The 6,955-nt window shown below is 42.2% G+C and overlaps 1 non-coding gene across 1 annotated transcript; it reads right to left on the minus strand.

Annotated features, from left to right (window-relative positions):
* Positions 1-212: 212 nt before the first annotated feature.
* Positions 213-333, minus strand: LOC133770837 (small nucleolar RNA SNORA26). The gene has a single exon (XR_009867518.1). It is a non-coding gene; the product is annotated as a small nucleolar RNA SNORA26 (small nucleolar RNA).
* Between the last annotated feature and the right edge of the window lie 6,622 nt (positions 334-6,955).

Consider the following 6,955-nt stretch of genomic DNA (forward strand, 5'->3'; position numbering starts at 1 on the left):
ACGCCCCGACCGGGACTAGAACCCGGTGTGCCGGTGCCGCTAGGTGGAGGATTAGCCTGTTGAGCCATGGCGCCGGCCTCCCTCGCACCTTTTAAATAGCATTCCAGACCTTCTATTGTTGATCCTGTACACCCTGCACCAAAGAGGAGTCAGAGTAGACATTGGAAAATATTGATACATAAATTATACTTACATATACAGTTCTTTTGTTCAGCTGTTACTCCAGACAGGATGCAAAGAAGAGGTCACACTCTCTTCTCTGGGTTTTGTGGAGACTTAATTTCCCCTTCTGTATTAGCCTCTTAAAGCACTGTGTTAGCTCTAAAAGGGCACTGGAAAGGGTGGCTTACATATAGCATTCTAAACCTACCACTCCTTTGAGTGAAGTGAGTGGGTATTTTGGAGCTCTCTTTAGTTCCACCTCCTTCCCCATATTCCTTCTTACCATTGATTATCCTGAGTCCATTACTGTCTTACCTCTGGCCCTCATTCCTTTCTACTTTCTCTTTGGATCATATCCTGCTAGTTTCCCTAAATTCTGTCTCTCTTCCCTCTTAAGCTCTCTGTGGCTTCTTTCCATTATAAGGAAGAAAAGTGCATCCAAAATTGCTTTCGGTGGAGTTTTCTTTTCTTTTTTTTTTTTTTTTTTCGGTCAATACCTGATTAGTTTTATTGTTTCTTTTTTTTTTTTAACTTTTATTTAATGAATATAAATTTCCAGTATACAGCTTATGGATTACAATGGCTTCCCCTTCCCATAATTTCCCTCCCACCCGCAACCCTCCCCTCTCCCGCTCCCTCTCCCCTTCCATTCACATTAAGATTCATTTTCAATTCTCTTTATATACAGAAGATCAATTTAGTATAAAGATTTCAACAGTTTGCACCCACATAGAAACACAAAGTGAAACATACTGTTTGAGTACTAGTTATAGCATTAAATCAAAATGTACAGTACATTAAGGACAGAGATCCCACATGAGGAGCAAGTGCACAGTGGCTCCTGTTGTTGACCCAACAAATTGACACTCTAGTTTATGGCACCAGTAACCACCCTAGGCTGTCGTCATGAGTTGCCAAGGCTATGGAAGCCTTCCAAGTTCCCCGACTCTGATCATATTTAGACAAGGTCATAAAAGACAGGGTGAGGATAGTAACCAATGATCCTAAGAGTGGCATTTACCAGGTCTGAACAATTATACAGCATTAAGTGGGGAAGAGGACCATCAGTACACACAGGTTGGGAGTAGAGCCATTGGTGGTAGAGTAGAGGTTATGATTACAAAGGAATGAGGCCCAAGTGCACTAGACAGGGTCTAGAACAAAGGACAGAGTCATTATTAGAGGAGCTAAGAAAGGTGCTGTCTAAGCTACAATTAAGTTTTCTGACTGAGAGGCAAATAGAACCTGATAGAAGGGGCTTGATAATATTCTGGTGGGCTTTAGGCCTTGTAAGTTAAGAGGCCCAGACCTATCTATCTCTTCACATGGGGTATATCCTAAGGGAGGTGTGAACCTCCTAGGCGAAGGCACTCTGTTGACTTTCATTACTTGGCTGGCCTGGGAGGAGAGCTGGCCAGGTAAAGGCAGGTGGCATCTCTAACAAGAAATTTACAGTTCTGCCTGCAATGTTGCTGACCCTACTTGGCCGTCCCCTCGGCTGCAGTGGTCACTTTGGAAGTTGGGCTGAGTGAAGGGCTTTTCAGCTTAGAGCCAAGAAGATCTGTGGCTCTGACCTGGGCATCCTTCGACTCCAGGGCAGGTCCATTTCCAGTGATCCAACTCTTGGCAGAGCTGCCAGGGCTCTTCACAAGCTGACTTCTGCTGAAGCCCAGGCTTACCACATTGAAAGCCACTGCAGTGGACTGGCCTGTTGGGTCTCCTTGAGGGCAGATCACCGTACAGATCAGCCATTAATAGGCCTGCCACCCATTGCTTCTGATGCCTAGCTTTCTTTTCCTCCTGGTTTTTGTTAAAGCAGACCAGAGGATGCAAGTCAAGGGAGTGCCCGTATCCCATCTCTAATCTTCGGTGGCCTGAACTACAAGTCTATAGTCACAGGCATGTTCTGTAGTAGTTTTTCTAAGGTAGACAATGCCCATGAGGAAAATTATATTCTCACTTTAAAACTTTCTTTCCCTTTGGTCTGAAAGGGAGGTTTTTTTTTTTTTTTTTTTCTTACTGTATACTTCGCTGATGGCGATGTGAATCTAGCTATGAGATTATTATTTAAGTTCTTATTTTGGCTATGCTATTACAGAAAAATGTTAGCCATCTCTTATAAGGTCTAAAGATTAAATTGTGCGTCCTACAGATTCCTTCATAATAGAATTAGTTCCCTACCTTGAAGAGAATAGAGAAATGAAAGAACAAGTTGGGCTTAGAATAGAGAAATGAGGGAGCAAGTCCTAGATCACTTGCTGACAATAGCAATATTACATGAATACTTAGCAAACCGTTTCAACCCTTAGATAAGAACTTAATAAAACATTTACCAGAAGGTCCAATGCCTTCTATAAATTTTAAGAATCATGTATTTGAAAACACCTCTTCAATATCTAAGATGGTGTAGTTTGTTTAACCAGTAAACTTAAGCACAACCATATAAAATGTTTTTAGTTTCTTTCTACCAACAAGTTTGAAACATATGATACACAGATTCAGGTCACACAAATTAAAATGTATCTTTGATTGATTTTAGCAGCTTAAATTTATGGACAATCTTATCTAAAAGCCATTTATAATAAAACTCTTAATAAAATTTCCCCATGTGGACATACAATATGTACGCACATATAACATAGCATAATAGACCAATATCAAAATCCAAAATATCTGGTTGAACTAAGATTCCTTAAAATCATGACATAACATAGACCAAATTTGATCATTGTTACAAGGTGATTATTCAAGTCTTTGAAAATAAGCACATAGTTAAATAACCCATAGCTCTTAATAAAAATTCAGCTGTTTTTGAACAATTAGAATTTAACAGACATCAAGAGAACATAATAGATTACTTTAACACATTGCTCTAACAGTGCCTCAGAGTTTAATTCTATGTCAAAGAGAAATTGAGCTTCCTGTGATCTTTTGCTGTGAGGTTTCCTTCCTTTACCTTCTTTCATATTGGTGACCATGTGTCTGTGTTTCTGTGTGTAACACATCTTTAAGCATCTTTTGCAGGGCAGGATGAGTGGCAACAAATTCTTTCAGTTTCTGTTTGCTATGAAAAGTCTTAATTTCACCTTCATTCACAAATGAGAGCTTTGCAGGATATAATATTCTGGGCTGGCAGTTTTTCTCTCTTAGTACCTGGGCTATGTCTCGCCATTCCCTTCTAGCTTGTAGGGTTTCTGATGAGAAGTCTGCTGTGAGTCTAATTGGAGATCCTCTGAGAGTAATCTGACGATTCTCTCTTGCACCTTTTAGAATCTTTTCTTTATGTTTCACTGTGGTGAGTTTGATTACAATGTGTCGTGGTGAGGATCTCTTTTGGTCATGTTTATTAGGGGTTCTATAAGCTTCCTGTACTAAGATGCCTCTGTCCTCCAAACCTGGGAAATTTTCTGCTAGTATCTCACTGAAAATGCCTTCTAATCCTTTCTCCCTCTCCATGCCTTCAGGAACTCCTAGAACCCGAATGTTAGATTTTTTAATAGTATCCTGTAGATTCCCGACCATATTTTTTAGATTTCTAATTTCTTCTTCTTTTCTTTGGTTTGCCTGTTTCCTTTCCTGTTCTCTGTCTTCTAAGTCTGATATTCTCTCTTCTGCTTCGCCCATTCTGTTTTTAAGGCTCTCTAATGTGTTTGTCATTTGATCTATTGAATTCTTCATTTCATTATGATTTCTCGTCACAATCACCATTTCTTGTTCCACTAGTTGTTTCATTTCATTTTGATTCCTCCTTAATATTTCACTTTCACGAGAGAGATTTTCTATCTTGTCCTTTAAGGATTTCTGTAGTTCAAGAATTTGTTTCTGAGAACTTCTTAATGTTCTTATCAATTGTTTGAGATCCGCTTCTTGCATTTCTTCCATCTCATCATCTTCATAATCTTGAATTGGGGTGTCTTTTTCATTTGGGGGCGTCATAGTGTCTTCCTTGTTCTTGTTAGCTTGGTTTTTGCGTTTGTTGTTTGGCATGTTGGAGATATTTGGTTTCTTCACTGTGGTGTTTTTTTTTTCTTGTTACACTATGACTCTAGATTAAGTGGACTGTCTGCTTTTGGTGGAGCCTTAGAGGCTTGAGATGGGTGTGGACTGAGAGCTGTGTTTGGTTCCTCAGGGTTGAGGGTGTGTCAAGATGACACTCCCAGGTTAGGTGTGGTAAATGTCTCTTTCTTTTGTTGATTCAAAAGGGAAGTAATTCTGCACAGCTGAATGTAATTGGAGGTAGTTAGCAGGCAAATGATATACCCACAGGAGCCAGAGATTGGAAGCTCTTTCCCAAGGACCACACAGGGAATCTCCGCTGCCCTCGGTGTGGGCTCCAATTCTCCTGCAGTCTCCCACTGGGTTGCCAAGTTAGATGCTAATCTCCAGTTATTTCACCCCTCCCCCCAGAGTCAGGTTTTTCTGCTAGGCTCAGGGCCGGTGCAGACCTGAGGTCGCCCTGCTTATGACGTATGTCCAAAATGGCGCCTGCTCTTTGTCTTGCTCGCCCTTGAGGGGTGAGCGGAGAGAGAGAAACTCGTGTCCGTTTCGGTCACTTTTTTTTTTCCCTCTCTCTCTTCTAGTTAGCCTGTTGAACTTTTCCTCACGGAGTTTCAAGCCTCGTTCCCTCTAGCCTCCTCTTTCCGCTTGCCCGCTGGTGTCTCGTGCTATGGAGGTTCGGCTCACCTCGCGTTCCAGCGCTGGTGCGTTGAGTCTGCCGCTGGTGTCCCGAACTTGGGCTCCCACGCTCTCCACGCAGGTCCACTGTGAATCACTAGTTCCAGAAGAGTTTCCTCTGCTGTTTCTTCCCCTACTCTTCCTTGACCCTGCAGTATCTCCACTTTTATTAACCTGTGTCTTGCTGAAGAATATCAATGTGCTCCCTTCCTATTCCGCCATCTTGGATCCTCGGAGTTTTATTTTCTACAGCATTCCAGCTCCTTGAACTGGTTTCCCAGACCTTCTTTAGGTCGGCCTCTACCCACAATTCCAGCCTCTTTTTTACCATTTTCTCACAGGCTTCTTTTTCTCAGTCAGATTTATCTATTCGGTGTTTCAAGATGCCACATTTACTTTCAGTGAAAATAACTCACTGAATTCTTTAATATCTTCTCTTCTCTCAAGGGTATGTGGAGGAGCTCCCTTTGTGGACAACCTTGTCCTAAACCTAATGAAGATTTATAGAATGAAGCAGACATGTGCCCTGACCTTGAGGAGCTGTGGGAAAATGAGAAGAAATGGACAGAGTTGATTGCTTTGCTTTAGTTGTCTGCATGATCCATATCTGTCTTCACCTAATCGATTTTATGGAGCCTAGAATTGGTAGTTAAAAGACTAAAATATAATTTTCCTCATGGGCATTGTCTACCTTAGAAAAACTACTACAGAACATGCCTGTGACTATAGACTTGTAGTTCAGGCCACCGAAGATTAGAGATGGGACATGGGCACTCCCTTGACTTGCATCCTCTGGTCTGCTTTAACAAAAACCAGGAGGAAAAGAAAGCTAGGCATCAGAAGCAATGGGTGGCAGGCCTATTAATGGCTGATCTGTACAGTGATCTGCCCTCAAGGAGACCCAACAGGCCAGTCCACTGCAGTGGCTTTCAATGTGGTAAGCCTGGGCTTCAGCAGAAGTCAGCTTGTGAAGAGCCCTGGCAGCTCTGCCAAGAGTTGGATCACTGGAAATGGACCTGCCCTGGAGTCGAAGGATGCCCAGGTCAGAGCCACAGATCTTCTTGGCTCTAAGCTGAAAAGCCCTTCACTCAGCCCAACTTCCAAAGTGACCACTGCAGCTGAGGGGATGGTCAAGTAGGGTCAGCAACATTGCAGGCAGAACTGTAAATTTCTTGTTAGAGATGCCCCCTTGCCTTTATCTGGCCAGCTCTCCTCCAAGGCCAGCCAAGTAATGAAAGTCAACAGAGTGCCTTCCCCTAGGAGGTTCACACCTCCCTTAGGATATACCCCATGTGAAGAGATAGATAGGTCTGGGCCTCTTAACTTACAAGGCCTCAAGCCCAACAGATTATTATCAAGCCCCTTCTGTCAGGTTCTATTTGCCTCTCAATCAGAAAACTTAATTGTAGCTTAGACAGCACATTTCTTAGCTCCTCTAATAATGACTCTGTCCTTTGTTCTAGACCCTGTCTAGCGCACTTGGGCCTCATTCCTTTGTAATCATAACCTCTACTCTACCACCAATGGCTCTACTCCCAACCTGTGTGTACTGATGGTCCTCTTCCCCACTTCATGCTATATAATTGTTCAAACCTGGTAAATGCCACTCTTAGAATCATTGGTTACTATCCTCACTCTGTTTTTTATGACCTTGTCTAAATATGATCAGAGTCGGCAAACTTGGAAGGCTTCCATAGCCTTGGCAACTCATGATGACAGCCTAGGGTGGTTACTGGCGCCATAAACTAGAGTGTCAATTTGTTGGGTCAACAACAGGAGCCACTGTGCACTTGCTCCTGATGTGGGATCTCTGTCCTTAATGTGCTGTACATTTTGATTTAATGCTATAACTAGTACTCAAACAGTATGTTTCACTTTGTGTTTCTATGTGGGTGCAAACAGTTGAAATCTTTATACTAAATTGACCTTCTGTATATAAAGAGAATTGAAAATGAATCTTGATGTGAATGGAAGGGGAGAGGGAGCGGGAGAGGGGAGGGTTGCGGGTGGGAGGGAAGTTGTGGGAGGGGGAAGCCATTGTAATCCATAAGCTGTACACTGGAAATTTATATTCATTAAATAAAAGTTAAAAAAAAAAAAGACTAGATGGAGTACTGCA

Source organism: Lepus europaeus, chromosome 11 (assembly GCF_033115175.1).
Source record: "Lepus europaeus isolate LE1 chromosome 11, mLepTim1.pri, whole genome shotgun sequence".
Classification (NCBI taxonomy): domain Eukaryota; kingdom Metazoa; phylum Chordata; class Mammalia; order Lagomorpha; family Leporidae; genus Lepus; species Lepus europaeus.